Source organism: Cricetulus griseus, chromosome 9 (genome assembly GCF_003668045.3).
Source record: "Cricetulus griseus strain 17A/GY chromosome 9, alternate assembly CriGri-PICRH-1.0, whole genome shotgun sequence".
In the NCBI taxonomy this organism is placed as follows: domain Eukaryota; kingdom Metazoa; phylum Chordata; class Mammalia; order Rodentia; family Cricetidae; genus Cricetulus; species Cricetulus griseus.
This window is the reverse complement of record NC_048602.1, coordinates 16,817,552-16,842,058: the sequence shown is the minus strand read 5'-3', so window position 1 is coordinate 16,842,058 and position 24,507 is coordinate 16,817,552. Positions and strand designations below refer to the sequence as shown.

At 35.8% G+C, this 24,507-nt stretch overlaps 1 pseudogene; it reads right to left on the bottom strand.

Annotated features, from left to right (window-relative positions):
- Positions 1 to 1,230: 1,230 nt before the first annotated feature.
- On the bottom strand, positions 1,231 to 20,948 carry LOC113837934 (annotated as a pseudogene).
- Between the last annotated feature and the right edge of the window lie 3,559 nt (positions 20,949 to 24,507).

Here is a 24,507-nt window from a genome sequence, read left to right as displayed (position 1 = left end):
TTTTCTTGTTGGGATTCGTCATTTCAGATACTTCATTTCCACATAGATACCTGATGACTGAATGGAGGGCCTAGATGAAGACACCACATTTAGAACTGTGTGCCCCAATCTAGAGAAGAAGCATTCCTTTGATCATGGCTAAATGGACACTTATCTATATCCATAGCATAAGCTTCTTTAATGTAAAAGACCCAGTAAATAATCCAAAACAATAGTCTACAGAATAGGAAACAATCTTCACCAACCCCATATCTGAGAGAGGGCTGAACTTCAAAATATATAAAGAACTGAATAAATTAGACAACAAATTACCAAATGATCCAATTAAAAATGGGATTCGTACCTGACCAGAGAATTCTCAACATAAGAATCTCAAATGGTCAAAAGACATTTATGTCATTGCACAACATCCTGAGTCATAAGGTAAATGAAAATCAAAATGATTCTGAGATGCCATCTTAAACCTGTCAGAATGGCTAAGATAAAAAACACTGGTGACATTCTATGTTGGAGAGTAAGTAGAGTAAGGGGGCACTCCTCTACTGCTGATGGGAGTACAAAATTATGAGTATCAGTAATCATACTCATTACTTTGGAAATCAGTATGAGGATGTCTCAAAAATTTGGGAATACATCTACCTCAAGACCCAACATTACCACTCTTTGGCACATACCCAAAGGATGCTCAGTCATACCACAAAGACAGTTGCTAGACAATTTTTATAGTAGCATAATTCATAGTAGCCAGAACCTGGAAATAACATAGATTCCTTTCAACTGAAAAATGGATAAAGAAAATGTGGTATATCCACAATGGAGTACTACTTAGTGATAAGAAAACAATTTTATAAAATTTGCAGGCAAATGGATAGAACTAGAAATAATATCATCCTGAGTGAGGTATCCCTGGTCCAGAAAGACAAACATGGCATGCGCTTACTCAAAAGTGGGTATTATATGTAAAGCAAAGGATAACTAGAACACAATCCAAAGCTCCAAAGAAGCTAGGTAGCAATGAGGACCCTAAGAAAGACATACATGGACCCCTCAGAAGGGAACTGGAACATAAATTTTAAACATGGTACACTGGTGATCCACACACTTTATTCTCAGAAATGTGGGAGAAGCAGTTAGAGCTCCATGAGTTTGAAATATAATGGACCTCATAGAAGGTTCTAGGCAAATACACATACACAATGTGGTCTTGTATGAATAGATATGCAACCGAGATCTCATACATGAAAAGGTCAGTGGGTCAAATTCAAGGAGCATTTTATACAATTTGATGAAAAAAATAATAGCCAAAGAATCAAACCCATACTATGTAGTGTGTATTTGTTCTTCCCATGACCTTTGGCTATCCGGCCCAATACAGGAGGTGCTTCTTCTCTGCATACTTGATCTCTTATAAGGAAGGAAGCATGATGATTGCTTTCTTTTGGGTGGTGATGTTTGAGTCAAGCAGTGTGAAACTCCTTGAGTTTGGTCCCCATTTTCCAAAAACGTCTGGGACTAGATTTAACATATCCTGTATTCATGAGATTTTCCTCTTTTTATATCTTAATAAATCTTTGATGCACCTTAATCAGATTCACATGGATTTCTCATTAAATTACTATAATTCTATAATACTAAATGGACATGCTGTTTGATGGATTTAATGTTTCCATTTAATTTTTTAACAGAGGAAGTAAATGTGTTTTTGAATTAGGTTTTGAGAGGCTTATTTCTTCTGGAATGGTTCCTCTCCCTCATATAATGAAGGGAGTTTTTTTCTGGTTTTACCAAGATAATGTAGCACTTTGGGGCAAAGACGAAGCCAAGAATTGCTGCACTAGAAGCCAAGATAGAGAAGACTTCCATGGCAACCGTGACTTTCCCCTTGGTGTTGTGGTAGACAGGGAGGAAGGTGACCCAAACACAGAAGAACACCAGCATGCGGAATGATAAGAATTTTGCTTCATTGAAAGTGTCAGGCAGATCTCTGGACAAGAAGGCCATGAAGTAACTCCCTAGTGCCAAGGAGCAGAGATATCCCAGAACACAATGGAAAGCAACAGCTGAGCCCTTGTTGCACACAATGATGATATGTCCATATTCAGCATGAGCATCTTCTTCAATGTAGGGTGGAGAGGTTGCTAGCCATATTCCACAGAGAAAAGCTGGATGAGGGAACAGATGGGAATGATGAAGTTTGGGGCTCTTGATGTTATTAACCACCTTATCACTCTCCCAGGAAATGTGACTCTGAAGGCAATAACCACAGTAATAGCTTTGGCCAAGACAGTGGCAAGAACAACAGTGAATGCACCTACAAATGTGGTCTGCTGAAGGATACAGGTAATGGTGTTGGGATGGCCAATGAAGAGCAAAGAACAGAGGAAACAGATGGTGAGTGTGATCAGCAAGATGTAACTGAGGGACCGGTTGTTTGCCTTCACAATAGGAGTATCTTTGTGCTTTAAAAAGACTCCAAGAACTACAACTGTGAGTGCAGAGAAGCACAGGGCTATACTGATGAGAATCATTCCCAAGGGGTCTTCATGAGCTAGAAAATTGACAGCTTTCTGGAGACAGTGGTTCTTCTCTCTGTTGGCAAAATGATTATCTGCACATTTCACACACTGATCCACATCTGCAAAGAAAGAAGTCATTGTATGTTTATGATGATTTGATCATCTTTTAATTATTTTTCCTATTACCTGTTCATTAGACTGGTACCTAAGTCACCTTTCTTTTTTGTTCCACTTGAGACAAGTAATAAGTACTGTAGTGAGTTTTGTATCATCATATTTAGTGAAAAGCATGTCTTACCACAGGTAGGGAATATCAAAATAGATTTAGGTCTTCTAAAGGTGGGTTTTCAATTACTCATTTCTTTAAAAAATATGAAATCAAAAGACATGCACATTGAGGTGTATGTGTCATAATTTTATATCAATGATTTTGTTGAATCTTATATACTGAACTCATATATTTTACAACTGCAATACCTGAACATTACAATCCAGGTGAAACACAAGAAAATTAACTTAAAATTACTATAGGAAGTTTATAGATGCTCTTAAAGAAGAAATGAACAATTGCCTTAAAGATGTTGAGGAGGAAAAGACAAACACAAAATGAAAGAAATAAATACATCCATTAAAGAAAGGGAAAAAAAGCAAAAAAAATAAATGCAAATAGCTGTATTAAATAGTTTTATGCTTGAATAAAAGATATGTAAACAATAAATAAAACACAAACAGAGTGAATTCTGGAAATGGGAAAGCAAACAGGATATACAGATGGAAAAATCAACAACAGTGTACATGTGATGGAAGGTAGAATCTCAGGCATCAAAGATACAATACAGGAAATAGATTAATAAATCAAAGAAACTGTTACATTAAAAAATTCCTAACATAAACCATCCATGAAACATGGGACACCATAAAAAAAACCTAAGAAAAATAGGGGTAAAGAAAATAGAAGAATCCCAGCTCAAATTCATAGAAAACCTATGAACTTCCAAAAAAATAGACAGAGAAAAGAAGAAAGTTCATGACTAATCCTGATTTAAAAAATACCAGTCCACAAACCCAGCCCTAGAGAATATACTAGAAGGAAAGCTCCAATCCAAGGAACTCAGTTATGTACATGAAAACACAGGCAGCAGATAATCTCATTCTAGCAAATCACAAGGAATGTAACACAAATGACTACATACTCATCATAAAGTAAATGCCAATAAATACAAAAACCTGGAATAACCAACAAAAGATGGGAACAACCACTTGTACCTCATTGCATCACAGTTGCTCAACAACACAATGTACAGAAAGTCAAAAAAACTCATGCAACTGAGCAACTATTAACTGGGTTAAGGAAGAAAATTAAAGACAATTAAAATAAAGGAATTAGAGTCTTCCTATAATTCAATGAAAATGAACCCACCTCAAACATTATGATCACAATGAAAGCATTTCTATGAGGATACTATATAACATTCATTACTCACATAAAGAATTTGGAGAAATCTCACACAAGTGTCCTAAAAGCACAACAGACATCTCTAGAAAATCATATAAGAAAACTCAACCAGGATTAGTAGACTTCAAGGAAAAGACATAAACTCAAGGCTGAAATCAATAAAATTACTACATGAGAACAACAAAAACAGTCAATGAAACAAAATGTTGGTTCTTTAATAAAATCAACAAGATATTCCCACTCTTACTCAAATTAATCCAAAGGCAGAGAATGAGAGAAAATCCAAGTTAACAAAATCAGAAAAGAAAAGTGGTGTTACAAGTGAATCCCAGGAAATAAAGATAAACATTAGGTCAGACTTTAAAAACATGTACCCCCACACAATAAAAACAAACTAAAAGAAATGAACAAATTTCCTGATACATCCCACACACAAAATTAAAAGAATACAACATAAGTGATTTAAACAAAACTTTAACATGTTAGAAAATAGAAACATGTCCCATATTTCATGTTTAAAATTCTCCTTGACAGAAACAGTACAGGGCCAAATGGTTTCCTCAAAGAATTCTAACATAATTTTAAAGACATTCTCGGTAAGCCCACATGTACCTGTCTCATTGGAAATCTCATTGTCAGGACAAGTAATACAGCCATAGCAGCAGACAGCCTTGCCCTCCAGAGCAAGTTTCCTGAATCCAGGCCCACATCTCTCACTGCACACAGATTGAGGAATCTGGGAAGAACAAAGGAAAAGTTTTCAAATGCTCAGGATTTCATAAGAAACCTGGGTATGTAAGATTTTGTATATTGTACAACTAATTTACTTACAATTATTCCTATAAATAACGAATGTGGCTTTGAAAGTCTGAGCCCATCAAAAAGACCAATGTGTTTACAGATTGATGAACAGATTACCACAGTGTTAGAGATGTTGGAACTTTAATGATATAAAAACATGTATAAGGAATTTGGGCCCCTGGGAACATGCCTTAGAAATGCAAGAAACCCCTCTACAACTACCCTGCCTCTGTATTTACTGACTATCGTGTTAGCAGCTTTTACATCCACCAAAATGATATATTTTAATTGTTCACTTGATAGGACTTGCCATAATCATGGAAATGAACCTTTGTATATTTCTTTTTTTTTACTGTTTTATGTTGCTGAGAGTTTGGGAGTTGTTTTTTTTTTTAGATTTACTTATATATTATGTATACAGCATTCTGCTTCCATGTATATTGCACAGGATAAGAGGGCACCAGATCTCATAACGGATGGTTGTGAGCCACCATGTGGTTGCTGGGTATTGAACTCAAGACCTCTAGAAAAACAACCAGTGCTCTTAATCTCTGAGCCATCTCTCCAGTCCTCCTATGTACATTTCTATCAGGGTTTTTATTTGAAAATTGCCTATGGTGAAAGAGACACTCTGGAAGTAAATATCACCACTTCATTGGCTGCAGTTCATAATGAATAAAAAGTAGAAAATGTTAGTAGTAGCATTTATTATTCTCTAAACACTGGTAATGAAGGTGATGGTGTCAGTCACCTAATGCTTCTCCAATCTTGCATTTCAAAAGATATTGGAATGTTCCTTCAATATCATCTGAAAGAACTGTTTCCCTAGGTTATTTTAATTACTTTAATTACAAGTAAATCACACACACACACACACACACACACACACACACACACACACATACACACACACACACACACAGACACACACACAGACACACACACACACACACAAACACAAACACAAACACAAACACACACAAACCATGATGTTCTCTACTTCCAAGGGACTAAATGGAAAAGGATAATTGTTTGAAGATGAAACATCTAACCATAGAATCAAAATAATCCTGTCAAGTGTTTTCAAAAAGTAGATGAATTCTGATAGAGACACTATCTGGTGGTTTGAGTGTCCCTCAGTGATGGATATTTATATATTTATTTTCCCATTGGTGTCATTAATTGGGGAGTTGTTGAAATTGTGTGAAATACAATCCTGCTGAAGTAATTAGGCCATTGAAGTGACCTTATAAACCATCCCTCAATTTCAGTTTTCTTTTGCTAATACTTGTCTATGAATGGAGACATTTCCTCTTAGACACCTACTCCTTGATCCATGGCTGCCACATGGCATTATATCTCATGGGTACTATGCATTCTCATACCACCAGAACTATAACTGATAATAAGTTATTCTAAGTCATGTTTGTTCATGTTGTTTGAGCACAGCAACCAAGTGTAACTACTACTTAGAATTTCAATCAATAAACAGATATTTTCAGAGAGACATTGGACTGTGAGACATTTAGGCATTCAGATTCCCTCTTGACAGTTTTCCCAAATTTGTGTTTGTGTCTATTTGACATGAAATCATCCATACACAAACATTAAAATCATAATTAAGTTGAAGCATTTGCATTCATCAGAATGAAGGCATGAGAAGACAAACTATTGGTAGTGGCTTTTGTTATATTTCCTACAGGTAATTTCATAGTGATAGGCCTTGAGTGTGAAAAAAAGTCGATCATGACAATGAAAAGTATATCCTTGGTATCATAGTAAGTTGAAAGATAGAGTTAAAAACCAACTCACCTCTGAAAATTTTTCTGGCCATTGTATCATGTGCTCATATAAAGATAACTGTTGATGTTGGGAAGTATTTGGGGAAAATGTTCCTACTTTCACCTTTAATCCAAGACCTTTGGGAAAATTCCAAAAGTTCAGAATATCATACTCAGCATCTGATTTCTGTTTCCAATCTAAACCCATGTTGTGTTCCAAAATAATCTTCCTCAGAAAATGGTGAAGCTGAAAGGGATGAACTATGTTAAAGTGCACCCAAGAAGTAGAACACAGCTTCACTACCGAGCTTCTTTCCTTGGTTTTAATCTCTAATGTAAAACAAAACAGTAATATATATGTCAATGAGGTTGATGGATGGTAGCCTAAGTGAGTGGGATTCCATTCTTCCTTTGAATGGGCAGTCACAAAAAAGAAAAAAAAAACTTGGACCAACCTCAAGAAAGAAACTAATGGATATTGAATAACAGAAATTTCAACTTGAGAATGTAGCCATACCATTTACTTTTGGAATATATTCAGAATTTCACTGCATACAATGAGGGAACTGATAACTAAAGGGTTATTAAAAGCCTCATTTAGGAGTTAATATAATGTTTTAATAAGCTGTTATTACTTCTCTTAAGGACCTTCTTCCACAATTACTGTTTTGGGAAATATATGAAGGAATTCTGAATTTTTCTTATGAAAATAGGTCTCATTAGAATATTGTGAAATAATTTGTAATATAAACTAGATATTGCTAATCAGAATTACTCCTTCCAACTTGCAACTCATTCCTCATCAACATTTACACATAGACTCTGAACTTTGAGTCTTTAATGAAATAAACGAGATACCAGACAATGGAAAGGTTGAACTTTGAGTCTTTAAGAAAGAAATTAAGAAGATCGCAGAAAATGGAAAGATCTCCCATGCTCTTGAATAGTTAGAATTAACATAGTAAAAATGCCACTCCTAACCAAAAGCAAATACAAATTCAATGCAATCCTCAACAAAATACCAGCACAATTCTTCACAAACCTTGAAATAACAATGCTCAACTTTATATGGAAAATCAAAAGACCCAGGATAGACAAAACAACACCGTACAATAAAGGAACATCCAGAGGCATCTCCATCCTGGACCTCACACTCTACTATAGGGCTATAGTAATGAAAACAACTTGGTATTGGCACAAAAAGAGACAGGTAGACCAAAGGAATTGAATTAAAATCCCTGATATTGATCCACACACCTATGTACATCTGAGTTTTTACACAGAACCTACAATTGTACAAGGAAAAAAGAGAAAGCATCTTCAGCAAATGGAGATGGAATAACTGGATGCTGACATGTAAAAAATTTCAGTTAGATCAATATCTTTCATCATGCAAAAAACTTATGTCCAAATGGTTCAAAGACCTCATTGTAAGTCCAGCCACACTAAACTTGTTAGAAGAGAAGGTGGGAGGTACCGTGAATAAATTGGTACTGGGGACCACTTCCTGAACTTAATGCCAGTTACACAGACACTGAGATGGACAGTTCATGAATGGATCCTCCAGAAACTGAGATGCTTCTGTAAGGTAAACATCACAGTCAACAAGATAAAAGAGCAGCCCATAGACTGGGAAAATATCTTCACCAACCCAATATCTCACAGTGGGCTGATTTCCAACATATACAAAGAACTCAAGAAGCTAGTCATCATAACACCAAATAATCCAATTAAATATGGGGTACGGAATTGAATAGAGAATTCTCATTAGAAGAATCTCAAATGGCTGAAAGATACTTGAGAAACTGTTCAACATCCTTAGCCATCAGGGAAATGCAAGTCAACACAACTCTGAGATATCATCTTATACCTGTCAGAATGGCTAAAATCATAAACAACAACTAGAGTTTAAGCTGGAGAGGGTGTGGAGAATGGGGAACACTCCTCTATTACTGGTTGAAGTACAAACTTATACAGTCACTTTGGAAATCTATATGACATTTTCTCAGGAAAACGGAATCAGTGTACCGCAAGATCAAACAATTCCACACTTGGGCATATACACAACAATGCACATCCATTCAACAAGGACATTTGTTCAACTATGTTCAACTATGTTCATAGCAATATTATGTTAAAAGCCAGAACCTGATGCCCCTCAACCAAAGAATGGATAAAGAAAATGTGGTACATTTACACAATGGAGTACTACTCAATGGCAAAAACCAATGAAATCTTGAAATTTGCAGGCAAATGGATGGAGCTAGAAGAAACCATCCTGAGTGACGTAACCCAGTCACAGAAAGGCAAACATGGTATGTACTCACTCATATATAGTTATGAGACATAAAGCAAAGGATTACCAGCCTAGAACCCACAACTTCAGAGAAGCTAGGAAACGAGGAGTACCCTAAGAGAGACAAGCATGGTCCCTTAAAGAAGGGGAAATGGACAAAACCTGAACAAATTGGGAGCATGGGAGAGAGGGAGGAGAGATCGAGGTAGGAGAATAGGATGGGCAAGGAGCACACAATGGATTAGGAAGTTTGAGTTGGCAAATGAAGACAGGAGAGCAATAAAAGAGACACCTTAACATAGGGAGCCATTATAAGTTTAAAGAGAAGCATGGCACTAAGGAAATGTACAATGATCCACAAGGACGACCTCAACTAAGAATCTAAGCAATTGTGGAGAGGCGACTTTAAATGCCATTCGCCTAAAATGAGATTGATGACTATGTTAAATTCTATATTAGAGCCTTTGTCCAGTAGCTGATGCAAGCAGAAGTAGAGAAACACAATTAATCACTGAGTTGAACTCCTGGAATCCAGTTGTAGAGAGGGAGGAGCGATGAGCAAGTCTCAAGACTATTCTGGGGAAACCCACAGAAACAGCTGACCTGAGCAGGTGGGAGCTCATGGACTCCAGTCAGACAGCTGGGGCAACAGAATATGACCAAAACAGGTCCTTTGAATTTGGGTGATGGATAGGAAGCCTGGGCATTCTATGGAACCTCTGATTGTGGATGCAGCATTTATCACTTATTCAGGAATGGACATTGGGAGCTATTCACCTATGGAAGGCTACTCTCTCAAACTAACTATATGGAGAGGGCCTAGGTTCTGACCCAAAAGATATGACAGACATTGATGGTCCCCATGGAATGCCTCACTCTCCCTGGGAAGTAGGTACAGGGTTTGATGAGAGAATTAGTGAGGTGGCATGGGAGGATAAGAGGGAGAGGAACCTGGAATTTATTGTAAAATAAGATTCTTTCTAATTGAAATAAAAATATAAAACAGAAGTTGAATCACTTAGATCATGGAAACTTACAGACTCTTCTGTGCTTTATAACAAAATATAGTGAAATCCACAATTCCTAATTTGGAGTTTTAATGAATGCACGTATTATCACATTGCTGGTGTTAGAGTACATTGGAAGGGATAGTACCTGCCATGGGAAAAACTCCATTGTCATCCCATTCTCATGTGGCTGTAATTGTACTTGCTGAAGACTCATCTCATGAAGACTGTTGGCCACAGCATACATAGCTTGGTATATATTGAAAATTTCTTCATTCATGGCTGTGTCAAAAATGTGTCTAGGCATGAATTCCAAAGAAGCATTGGGTTGACACATATCTAAAAGCTGACAATCAGGCTTAGAAAATTGGCACTTAAAGAACAAATACCACAATTTAGGAAGGTAATTGTCTTCTGGGTATTTATATGGATTAAGTCTTCTAATAAAATTGGTGAACTCAATCATTTCCTCATGGTGGTGTTCAAGAATGAGACTTCCATGGAAAGAGTCTAGCATGAAATAATCAGCATGGTTTGTAGCATCCCATTGAGAATTCATAACCCAGACTTTCTGTGTCAAATACTGTTTCCCCAGATTTCGCATTAAACCTTGTAGAGAATCAGTATCACCATAAATAATGATTACATTGGCCAGTGATTCTTGTATCTTCCCCAGAGTTTTTGAAAAGTTGTTGGAAAATGAATTCCAGGTGCCTGGGATCATTTGTACAAAAGCCATGCATACTCTACTTCTCTCAAACTTTTCTTTTAAATCTTCTAGAATATTTGTCCCTCTGTGATCATCAGGGAGGAGCAGACCAACCCAGGTCCAGTGGAAATATACCATCAAAGATACAATTGCATGTGACAGAAATGTGTCTTTGGGAGACATCTGGTACAGAGAAGAAAACTGACCAAGGTCACTCAAGATAGGATCAAAAGGCCCAAAAGTAATCTGAAAAGAAAACAGAAGAGGAAACATGGGAAAGAACACTGGTAACAAAGATAATCTCTGTCAAAAACAGCAAGTTGTATTAGTCAGTTTGAAATTATGTTCCTCTTGAATTTAAAGACAAGTCTCTCTGACTGAGTTTTCCAGAAAATTACTGACACATCTTCCAGATTTAATAACACATCTGTCTGGTCTATAATATCCTTCTTTATGTTCTAAGCCATATAATATGGGTTTATAACCAAGTGTCTGGACACCTGCCTTTTATAGATATGCAATCCAAGTGTCCCTTTCTTCCTTCAAAGACACCTGTAATGTCCTCAACAGAGATTTGATGTTTTCTTACACACCATAACTCACCTGTGGGAATTTGTAGAGTTGTAGGAGTGTCCCTATATGGGCAGATGTTGTCCATGATCTTCCTGTAAGAACAGCAGCTGCCTTGTTATCCTTTTTACAGTTGTAATTAGAGAGGGGATTGCTCAGCCCTGTGAGCCAAATAGCAGCATTCAAAAGAATTTGAATATCATTGTATGGGACATTATAAAAATCAAACCCAAGAGATATGTTTGGTAGAAGGTATGGGTTCCTGTTGATCTCATCAACAGCAAAAACTAGAGCCAGAAGAAATTTGTAGTTCACAAAATTATACCTGCATAAATAACATGAACATACACAAACGGACATAGAATATTGGTATCAACAGATTTTATTCAATATGTTTTTCTAGTTCAATTATTAGTGTTTACCTAAAATCCATATTTCTTCAATGGAATGCAATTCAGAAAAGCATTTTATGTTGTTAGTGTTATTTAAGATCATGTAAGTGGGCCTCTCAATTTTGACAGTTCCAAGGGAGGTCTGTATATATTCTTCTATATTTGATACACTAACAATTCTCTATAGATATGAACAAAGATACTCACAAAACAACACCTTTACTAACTCATCAATCTTGGTCATTTATATTACCTAGTTATAATAAGCCCATATACTTTGTTTAAGACTTTCAATTTCCTAAGAAAATATCCCAATCAATGGGTACAAAATAAATGCAAACCCTCTATAGATACAGTTGTCTTATCTTCAAAATATTGTATTTTTATATTATAATATTGGTGCTGTGTGTGGGGGGGTGTGGGTGTGCGTGTGGGTGTGTGTGTGAATACAAATATTTTAAATTTTATGTGTGTAAGACAAAGTATAACCTTCAGGAGCAGTCATAGATTTCTTAGTTTCTTCAAAAGGCTCATTTTAGTGTTCTAGCTCCATTAAATACTTCCCTGTGTTTCTTGTGTATTTTTACACATTATAGGCCATTATCCAAGAATTTGATGTCCACTCATGGAGTTTTTGAACTCTGAACTCTTGTAATCTCATTAGTATCTGAAGCTTTTTTCTTTCTGACACATCCTTTATATTAACATCAAAGTTTCCAATTCTGTAAGGATTGTTTTAAGAAACATAAAGACAAGAGACATATGGAACCTCCATTTTAGTTATTAGTTAGGGGTGTTAAAGACACACCAACCCGCAATAAAGAGGTTACTGACACTGAGCTTACTGACTTTTAGAAAAAGTCTTAGTTGCTAAAGACACAACACCCTTCAGTATAAGGATGTGGGTAAATCCATATTTATTTGGCATGGAAGTGCCTCACAGAGGGGTGGCACTTAGAGTTACACTAAGATCCAAGCAAGCTTCCTATTCAGAAAAGCATACAAGAACTTATCCAAATGTAAGGCAAATAATCCACTAAAAGAAAAACATGACAAGATATTCTGATAGGTGCAATTACATTATTTATGGCCTGGGGTAATCTACAGTTGACTAATTGGGCATAAAAGCTCCTAGACAGAAGAATTCCATGAATGGAACTTTGTATTTGACAGCTACCTGTGAATGGTGAGGCCATTGAATCTAGAGGAGATCCAATTTCTGCCAATTTACTGAAATAGTATAAACTGTAACAGCATCTGAAATACTTAAGAATATATCCATATATGAGTTTTGTTATCACCTTGTATTAAAGAAGCTACTTTATGCATCAACATGGACCATTGTTCAATGTCAATACTGGATAAAATTTGTGCTCGTATTAATGCATTTACTACATAACACCTACACCTAAAGCTCAAAGAACATTTTGGAAGAGGAGCAGAAGATTAAGAGGCAGAGGACCTGTACATCTGCTGTAATATGGTCTTTTTAAAATGAAAAAAAGATGACATGAAGTGTTTTGTGGAGTAAGAAGGTGAATTTGGAATAGTCGGGGAGTTTTGGAGATTAGAATAATTGTGATATGTAAAAATAACAGGGGTAAGTAATGTTTGGGGATAGAGTTAAACAACAGAGTATTGACTTTGTAGTTATAAAACTTATTTTCTCTTGACAGTTTTCATAGCTGATCATGTTCAATATAGTCAGTAGACTGGTAATGGTAGCAGATTTTACAGAGACATTTGTAGGAAAGCTGAGAAATCTCATAATGATTATATGGTTTTCCAAATGTGTCCAGCATCACATGATTTCCATTGCATATCAGTAGAGCTATCATGGTTTACTGATTTGATTCTAGTAAATACAAAAGATAACAATGTATAATCCAATATTGTGTTATTCATATCAGAGCAAAATCAATACACAAATGTTTGAATTGTTACTGGAGGTAAATGCAGTAATTGGTTGGACAAATCTATTCCTAGAACTATTATTTTGAGATGAATGAATTTAAAAAACTTCACAGTGCTGACAATGTGAGCCTCAGCATTCACCTCAAGGAGAACTGCCAAACACACATCAGGGAAGTTGGTATATGTGTGATGGTTTGCTTGTGTTTTTGATTCTGGACGTTATGGACTGTAGCTAAGAAATTTTATCTTGTCTGCTAGACACACTGAGAATAAAGGAAGCTACAAAGCAAGATCCAATTGTCAGTTAAAAGTATGAGCTGGAATTCTACCAAATCCACTGGCTACAACAGGACAGATAACAAAGATGTGGGTCTCAAGTAATATTCAAGAATCACTCTGGCCATTTGCAGAAAAAAAGCATGGAATTCCACAGTGCAGCAATTCAGTGAAAGACAAAGTCCAATAGGCCACAGGCAATTATGGAGGGAAGTTCTCACAATCACGTTAAAATTACAGGTTAGAGCCTTTTTCACTAATACTACATGAAACAGAACATGTGTTAAAGGCAACCAGATGGATTTGTCTATAAGGGAACTATTCTAAAAAATTGGAGATTGCTAATTTTATAATTTTCTCATTCCTGAAATGAATATAGTACAATTTAAGTATATATGTGCTTATGTTTATCTATTTCTGATTCTTGAAAGAATTTAAAGCTTCAATAATTACCAGGAACATAGATTGATAAAATTTAGCCAAATTTTCATGTGATTTTTAACATTAAGAATGAATTTCAAAATTTAAAACAAATATCAAAATGAAACATATATTAGAATGATCTTCAAAAACATTTTGACATGTGGTTCTTAGTAATATTATATATACAACTTTAACAAAATATTAAAACTAAAATACTAAAGAATATTTTATAATACTAGGACACATCAATTTCATCAAAGTATGATATAAGGCAAATATCAAGGTAAATAAAGAAATAAAGACTTAAGTGGAAAGGTTTGAAGATTGTAGTATATAATTCTGTGATTTATCCTGTATAAATTGAGGTAGTTAGGAAATATGTTCTATAATACAAGGGTGATATCCTTGCTAATAAAAATACTGTCTTCCTATCTTGAAATTGATTTGTATTTAAAAGATATTACTACAACACAGCTGTGACTCATCAAGATATGATGATTACATAACAATATATTTATGTATGTTAAAATTGAGGAGAGACAATTGTGGAGAGAGAACACACTACCACATTGACAAGATATGTGTATGTCTAGGTAGGCTGTCAACAGAGTTTCTCCATTCTTTTGTTTCCTCACACCCAACCCACTGCTGTTAAACACAACAGCTGCAACCTCCTCTGTCCCCTGCCCATTCAGTTTATCTTTGGGAGTCTATCTTTGCCCCCTCACCCTCTTTGCCCACATGATAAGTGTGTCCAATTCAGGTGGACACCCTTGATCAACTGCTGGTCTTGCCTTCCACAAGTCATGGTCGATTGCCTGTGGATATTTTTCTCTTTCTCTATTCCTTTAAACTGATCCCTCAGTTTCATCCCTACCCCATATCAGCCTCCCCTCCTGCCTGTGCCTGCCTGCTATGTATCCCAGAGAACATGCCCTCTCATTCTACTCATCACAAGCCTCCAAAACCATCAGTAATCCCAAGAAACAAACAGGTGAGGAGGCAATTAAAACAGGACATAACAACAGATGCTGAGAAAATCCAAAGAATCTAAAAATATAGTTTGAAAGCCTGTACAAGACAAAAATTGGTAAATCTACTAAGAAGGACAATTTTATTTAAAACCTTTATAGGTAACATTAATCAAAGTTAAAGATCAGAGTGGCAATTTATATACACATATAACCCTTAAGGAAATAGAAACACTATTAAAAGTCCCTCCTCAGGTGGAGGGGCAAGCCCAGATAATTTAAACACAGAAATATACCACTCGAAGAGAAGACCTAATAGTAGCACTTCTAAAATTATTTCACAAAATTAAGAGAAGGAAAATTGGCAAATTCATTTTAAGTGGCCGCGGTCACCCTGACATCAAACCCACACAAAGGTTCAGCAAAGAAAGAATTACAGACCAACTTCTCTCACAGACATTAATGTAAAAGCTGATTTCAAAAACACATGAAAAATAACATATGTTATGATCAGGTACGCTGCATCCTGGAGATGCAGGGGTGGCTCACATACAAAAAACAGTCAATTGTAATCCACTATATAAACAACTGAATGAAAAAAAAAATACTCATGACCATCTATGTACATGACAAATAACTCTGTGACAAAATCCAACACCCCTTCATAATGGAAGCCTTGGAGATATGAGGGATTTAAGAAACATACCTAACATGGGAAAGGCAATTTACAACAAGTTGCAAACATAAAATTAAATGGAGAGAAACACAAACAAATTTTACTAAAATAAGTAAGAAGACAAGTTTACCCAATTCTAGCAGGAGTATTAAGACAACTGAAGGTAACTGAGGAAATAAAAATTGGACAGAAAGAAGTCACTGTATCATTATTTGAAGACATTATGATAGGATTCACAAGTGTCATGAAAAACTCCAAGGCAACACCTAAAGCTGATGAACACATTCACCAATGTGACTGGATATTACCTTAACTAAAAAAAAAAAAAGTCAATCACACTCATACAAACAAATTGACTAATGACCTGAAAAAGACATCAGTGAATCAAAACTCTTACAATATCTATAATTATCATAAATTTCAGAGTAAATTAAACCAAGTAAGTGAAAGAATTGTATTATAAAAATTTCAAGACTTTGAATAAAGAAATTGAAGATGATAACAGAAAATTAAGAGATCACCCATGCTCAAGGATTAGTGGGACTGGCATAATTAAAATGACCATTATACCAAAAAGTAATCTATATATTGAATATAATCCCCATCAAAATTCCAACACAATTCTTTACATACCTATATACAACAGCTCTAAATTTCATATGGAAATCCAAAATTGCCCAGAATACTTAAATCAAACCTGCACAATAAAAATGAACTACTGGAGGTATCATCATCCCTGATTTCCAATTTCACTAAAGAGATAGTGTAATTTAAAAAAACCCTTCGTGATATCATCAGCATACATGTTGATCAATGGAGATGAACTAAATACCCAGAAATAAACCATACACCTATGGACTTCTGATTTTTGAAAAAAGAAGAGAAATGGACACTGGAATAAAGAAACCATCTTCAAAAAATGGTGAGGGTCAAACTGGATGTCTGAGTGTATGATAATTCAAAGAAGTTCCATATATATCACCCTGATAAAAAAGCCTGAAAAAAAACCAAGCACAATTTACCTAATAAAACAGGAAGTGGGAAATGACCTTGAATGCATTGGCACAAGAAACAATTTTCCAAAATGAACACTAATAGCAAAGGCACTCTGACCAACATTTATTTAAGAAAAGGGACCTGAAATATCCTTTTAGATTCTCTAAGGCAAAGCACAAAATCAGTTTAACAAAATATCAGTCTACACAATGGGAAAAGATTTTTTAAGCCAATTTCACAATTCAGACAGGTGTTTTATTCTAAATATGTATGAAAAAAACAAAAAACAAAAGAAAATCAGATAAAAATGTTTTTGGTTATAAGCCTAGCCTTTAATGGCTGAGCCATCTCTCCAGCCCATAAAAGACAACAAATAATTAAATGAAAGGATAGGCTACAGATATAAACAGAGAATTGTCAATAGAAGAATTTCAGATGACCAAGAACACTGAAAGAAATGTTCAACATCTTTAGCCTTCAGGAAAATTCAAATCAAAGCAATTCTGAGGTTCCATCTTACATCCGTTGGAATGGCTAAGGTCAAAAACATAAGAGACAGCTCACACTGGAGGATATTAAGCAAGGCAAACACTCCTTCATTGCTAGTGCACAATTATACAGCCAATATGGAATTGAATACGGTAGTTTCTCAGAAAATTGGGAATTCATCTAACTCAAGACCCAGATATACTATTTTTGTGTATGTACCCAATAGAAACCCCATCCTCCCAAAAGGACACTTCCCCAACTATGGTAATTTTTTTCTAAATCATATTAGTTAGAAAAAGCAAACAACTAAATGTCCCATAACCAAAGTATGGATGAAAAAAATATGGTACATTTACACAGTGAACTATTATGCAGTTGTTAAAAAAATAACATCATGAATATTGCAGGCAAATGTATGGAAGTAGAAAAAAATCATCCTGAGTGAGGTATCCCAGACCCAGGAAGACAAATATGGTATGTATTCACTTATAAGGGGTTATTAGTTGTTGAGTAAATAATTATCAAGCTACAATTCATAGATGCAGAAGGTAAAGAGGAGGTTTCCAGGGAAGGAATGAATGCATCTATGTAGACGGGAAACAGAATGGATTTTGAGTACTGACTGGAGGCACATAGGTATAGGAGAAGGAAGGATCAGGTGGAGGTGAAGAAATGGAGAGAGTAAGTGCAGGAGAGACAGATAGAATTATGAGTCATTTTCAGAAATCTTTGGAAACCTAGTGCTGTGGAAATTTTCTGGAATTGTGAGGAGGACCCTAGTGAGGATTCCTAGTAACAAATGATATAGAGTATGAATTGGGCATCTTCTGTAGCCAGGAAAAGTGATAGGTCATTTTTTGTTTGGTCAAGTTGCTGGCCCAGCTGATGCTCTGGTGATTCCCAAACAACCCAGGATGATGATAAGAGAGAGGATCACTCTCTAAAATCTGACATCAGGGTCTAAATGCCTAGGACAACAGACATCAGCAGAGTTCATTGAATGTGAAGGAGTCAAGATGTGGCCTCCAAGGAGCTTTCACCTTTATGATCTAATCTCTTTGGTGAGGAAAGATCCTTTACAGTCTACCTAAAGAGAAACATAAACATCAACCGAGTCACAGAATCTTCGATCTATAATCTGTCCTGATTGCAAGATATGCTTGGGAATTGATGGAGCAGAGCTCACAGCAGATGAATGCGGTTGCAGAGTTCCACATCAAGAAATTATATGAGGACGTTGATTTGTAGGTCTCTATCAATCCCTCTTCTCAGAGCTCAGGGTTACCCATGGAGAAGAAGGCAGGAAGATAGGTAGGGGAAGAAAGCAGGGAGGACACCAGCATAATATGTGCCACTGTATCTAGTAAGAAGTGTTCATATGGTGTCACAGATTCTAAAGCTGAAAACAAAGGACCTGCATGAGTTGGCAGCAGGTCCTCTGCTTTAATGTTATGGCTGTGAGATGATGTTATTCTGGGATTCTTAACAGTGGGATAAGGTTGGTCTCTGAAGCTTTTCCATACTCTAAGTTCTCTTTTTTCTCCTATATTGATGCCTGTTCCAGTCTTAACATGAGAACACTTTCCTTGTCTGACTTTTTTTTTTCTGTCATGTTTGGTTGCTGTCTCAGGGAGGCCAGCTCCTTTCTGAAGGGAAATTGAGGTGGAGTGGATTAGGGAGAGGGCATGTAAGGGAAAGTAGCTGATAGGAGTGGAGGGGGGCGAATTGTGTTTGTGATGTATTGTTTGTGAGAAGAATCTATGTAACAGCTGGGTGTTGGCGGTGCATGCCTTTAATCACAGCACTCAGAACGCAGAGGCAGGTGGATCTCTGTGAGTTCAAAGCCAGACTGCTCTACAGAGCAGGTTCCAGGACAGGCTCCAAAGAAATACAGAGAAACCCTGTCTCAAAAAAAAAAAGAAAAGAAGAAAGAAAGAAAAAAAGAAATAAGAAATCTATGTAATATTTAAGTGTTGATAAATAAAACAGTATTCATCTGAACACTTGTTACAAATTCAAATTCTCCCCCACACCTCTGTATTCTGAGTAATGTGGCTGTTCACTGAAGGATGGAAGTGGTTACATCACTTGGAGTTCAGGAGCTCTGGAGCTGCTTAGCTCTTAATCACATCTCACAATGGTAAGTGTATTAAGTCAATGGGTAAGTTCAGGGAATGGAGAATTGGATATACCAAGAACAATTATATGTTGCAGATGATATGATGAAGAAACAAACATGGGGTATTGCCTGTACTAAGAGATTAAACAAAAAGGAGTGCAATTAAATACCTGCTTTCGTGAAATACATGGACACCATGGAATAAGATATAAGTAAGTATTCATAGACTCATAGGAATTCTGATTTTATTGTATCTTATTTTGGCTATGTGAAAATATGTGTTTTCTGATGGACTGCATCTGAATGTCTTCTTCTTTGATCTATGTGATGAATGATGGGTTTTAAATTATTAAATATTTCTTCTATGATGCCACAAAAGTCTAAATAAAATCCATCAGGATACTTTACAATTAAAAGACAGACTAGACTTTATGTACTCCCTCACACTGAAGTAAAGTATGTAGTTAGAAGAATGCAAGAAGACGTTTAAATTTGAGGGGCATGTATATTTGTTTTCTACCCTGTATGAAAAATATTGGGAAATGTTTTGTAGGAGATTCTCATGTTAATATTTTAAAATGATAATACTATTCCTCATCACAGATTTTGTTTGATTTTGTTTCTGACATAAGAAACAGCCTTATGTGGCCAACATCTCAGTCAATGTTTTATATGAACAATTAATTGAGATTTTGAAAAATGGAAATGCATGATGAAATAGGCAAATGGTAAACATGTGATAGTGAAAATTAGAAGACAAAAGGTATAATATGACACACAGACACAGGCAGAGGTGTTTTGAAAGAAAGAGGTGTGCCCAACTTCTAAATCTGATATCTCTGATCTAGAATAAGTAGAATTTAACTCAGGCAGGTCTTGACACTCTAACATCATATCAGGAAATTAAGAGACACAACTTTCAGTGGTATCAACCTTTCTCATAGGAGAACTTCTACACTTCAAGAATGCCCTTAAGTACTATTTCAAACTGTGATGAAACCATATCTCCTGAAGAAGATATAACATGGAAAATTTGCAAAACCTTGTGGCAGTAAATACACAAGATTACACACATAAGATTAAATGCTTAAGATTACCTCTGGCAGCAAATACATAAGATTACACACATCAATTTTGGAAACAAAAAACAATAAATTTTTTTCTCACTTCCCCTTTTGTGTTATGAAAAAAGAGGTGAACAGGACCTTGCAATAAAATAGATTTGCAAATATAAGATAGGTTGTCATGATTAATGTATAGCGAAAATGGAAGTTTGAATTCATGTATCACCATTATCATAAGAAATACGAATTCAAAACAGAATACATGAATAATGGCACTTACTGCATGTAGAAGTCTTTCACATAGTGTGGAAGGTATGCATGTGGAAATTTCTTGCCTGCATAGTAAATATTAAGAGGGAAAAACACACCAACTACCACATCTCCTTCATGGTGAAAGTCTTCCTTGATTTTAAAATAGCACTCATCATAGGTATTGGCATCCCCAAGTTTGGGAATCAGGAGAAGTCCAATGACAAAAATCCAGGACAACATTCCATTAGCAAATGTCTTTCAATCTATGAATATGCTAGCTGAAGAAACCAAGGAGTCCAAGATGTATAAAAGCACATTATGTTTGTGAGCACACTTATATTTATAATTGTTGATGAGTAAGACTGTCATACTAATCAGTACAACCTCTTTCTGATGCCTCCTTCCCCAATGCCACTGAGAAATCTGGAATCCTTTCTTCTTCCCTCAGGCTCTGCATCTGAGGTCCTGAATTCAGGTGACAAACAAGCTGGAAATATGTTTGTGGCTCTTTTCCAGCCACAGGCATAATAGCATCATCTAAGTTGATGGATGAGAGCTCTGGGATAAACTCCTCATAGAGTAATTTTGTCCCAAGTATGAAGCAAAAAACTTTTCCTTTGTAAACATCTGAGGCTGAGGTAAACATGCTACATCAGAGGTTGCTGTCCTGTTGAAAAAAAGGGGAGAATGGAGATATCCCCTAAAAGGACCCATGGCAGCTTACAGATTCATTGCAACAATCATATTTCCTATTTACATTCTGAGCTTTGAGCTGCTGTATTACTACAGCCCCTTTACACCCCTGGTAATTCTATAAGTCAAGGACATTTTCTCATTATCCATTCTGGCACCTAGAGTACTAGATTCAACTACAATTTAATTCTTCCCTGGTACACGAGGATGTTTGAGAAGTTCATCTCTTTTCTCCATCAAAGATAATGGCTGAAAAATATCTCAGTGAATCCTATCACCCAATATACGGAATGAAGCTCTCAAGAGTAGCGTTTTGTTTCTTAGTACAGAAAAGAAGCTTAGACCTGTGAAATGACTGTGTACTATGCTATAGCTATGGATGGATTTTCAATCCAAAAAAATAACCTCCCTTACATAAGAAAAGAAGAGTGGAGTGCTCCCAACAGAACCAAAATTAAGAAATACAATAATAAAAAATATAAATCTGTTAAACTTTTTTGGGGATTTTGTTTGATTCAGAAGAACAACATGGCCGGACATTGGTGGTGCACACTTTTAATGCCAGCACTCAGGAGGCAGAGGCAGGTGGATCTCTGTGAATTCAAGGCCAGCCTGGTCTCCAGAGTGAGTGCCAGGATAGGCTCCAAAGCTACACAGAGAAACCCTGTCTCGAAAAACCAAAAAAAAAGAACAACATGAGTGTTCATAACAGACAGAACCTCAATAATTGGTCAATGAAAAGGCACAGAGAAATCTTCTGTTCCATAAATTACAGTGCAGGGCCATCCTAACTCATAGAAGTCTATGTGCCAATTCACAGTAGCTTCTCCCATAGACACAGTGCTGAGTCTGCAGACTAAGAATTTCTTGGATAGAACTTCAAACAGTATTATTTAATGCAGGATGACCGTAAGATCTATACATGTGTATACGTTCCAATGTTTCACTGATACATATTTACAAATGCGTGAAACGAGTGATGATGAAATGTATCTACATGTAGACATAGGCAAAATAGTACAGGAGGAAAATTGCACATGGCAATTTTCGGTATTTTCTAAAATTCACAGTATTTTAGAAAAAGTTTGAGAAATCTAATTTATTGAAGAAACAGGTGATTTGACTATTGTGGATGGGCTGCAGTCTTGATCATTGTGGTTTAATATTAGCATCTAGTTCCTCCTATTTTCACCAAGGGAGAAGACCAGTTTGTCACTGAACTTTTAGTCCTAGATCATGATTCATATTATTGTGTATGTGTGTTTGGATATATGTTTTTGACAGCTAACATATGAAAAGTAGAAGGGATCATTGTAGACCCAACTCTGTTCTTGTATATTTATACAGTTTTGTGATCAAATGCACGCCATTAGGTTTGCCTAGAAAATGCCTTGAGTGGTTAGAGATCTCTGACTAATATATTATTACTAAAAACACACTCCTTTTTTTATCATGTTCTGAGAAATTTTGTGAGCCTTAATTCAAAACCAATAGACTAATTTGAACTATGGAGGAAATTACAAAATAGGATTACATTTAGGCAGGTGATGTCTTATGTTCACTGCTAACCAGCTCAAGAGTTTGCAGAAAAAAATTTGTAATACACAAATGCAAAAACTCATGAGGAAAGAAATGTACAAAATTTTTAATAGGATAAAGTTTCATCAATTTGCGTATAACTTTAGGGACTTTAATATTCTGCAGTAGATATTTCATATTCATCACTGATTCAATCTAAAAAGTCTGCGGTTGGAAGAACACAATTGATGCAATGCTCAAGAATGTGACAATTCTTTTCATTAATTTTAGATTGGAGTCTAATTTGTTAGATATTAGGATAGCTATACCAGCTTGCTTTGGGGGCCTTTGATTGGAAAATCTTTTCCAAACCCTTAACTCTGAGGTAACATCTGTCTTTGAAGGTGATGTGTGTTTCTTGTATGCAGCAGAAAGATTGATTTTGTCTTTGTATTCATTCTGTTAGCTTGTGTCTTTTTATAAGTGAGTTAAGATCATTGCTATTGAATGATATAAATGACTATTGATTGTTAATTCTTGTTTGTTTTGGATTTGTTATTAATGGTGGTATTTTGTGTGAGTTTTTACCCTATTTCTGGCTTTTGGTATAGTGAGATTATCTATCGCCTATACTTTGTGAGTGTAGTTAACTACCTTGGGTTGGAGTTTTCCTTCTAGAACTTTCAATAAGGCTGATTGTGGATATGTATTGTGTACATCTGGTTTTGTCATGGAATATCTTGTTTTCTCCATCTATAGTGGTTGAGAGTTTTGCTGGATATAGTAGTGTATGTAGGTATCCATGGTCTCATAGTGTTTGCAGAACATCTACTCAGGATCTTCTGGCTTTTAGCGTTTCCATGGAGAAGTCAGGTGTAATTCTGATAGGTTTGCCTTTTTCCCTTTGTTGTTGCTAATGTATTTTCTTCATTCTGAATGGTTGGTGTTTGGATTATTATGTGGTAATGGGCTTTTTTTTTTTTCGTCCAGTCTATTTGGTGTTCGATAAGCTTCTTATACTTTCACAGGCACGTATTTGTTCAGGTTGGGAACATTTTCTTCTTTGATTTTCTTGAATATGTTTTCTGCACCATTGAGCTGGGTTTCTTTGCCTTCTTCTCTACCTATTATTCTTACGTTTGGTCTTTCCATGTGTCCCATATTTCCTGGATATTTTAAAGATTTGTTGGATTTAAGATTTTCTTTGGTTGATGAATCTATTTCCTCTAGTTTGTCTTCAGCACCTAAGATTCTCTCTATCATCTCTTGTATGGTTATGCTTGCATCTGTAGTACCTGATCATTTGTCCAGGTTTTCTGTTTCTACCATTCCCCCAGATTGCATTTTCCTTATTGTCTCTATTTCATTTTTCAGGTCGTGAACTGTTTGAATTCTTTCCTTCACCTGTTTGATTGTTTTTTCTTGGCTTCCCTTGCTTCCTTTAAGAGATTTGTTGATTTCATGCATTTTTGGGTTTGTTTTTTCTTCCATTTCTTTTTTTTTTTTGGATTTGCTTGGCTTTATTATTGACACATAAATACAAAAATAGTAATTGACAACTTGGTGAGTTTTGTTTTTCTGTTTTTAA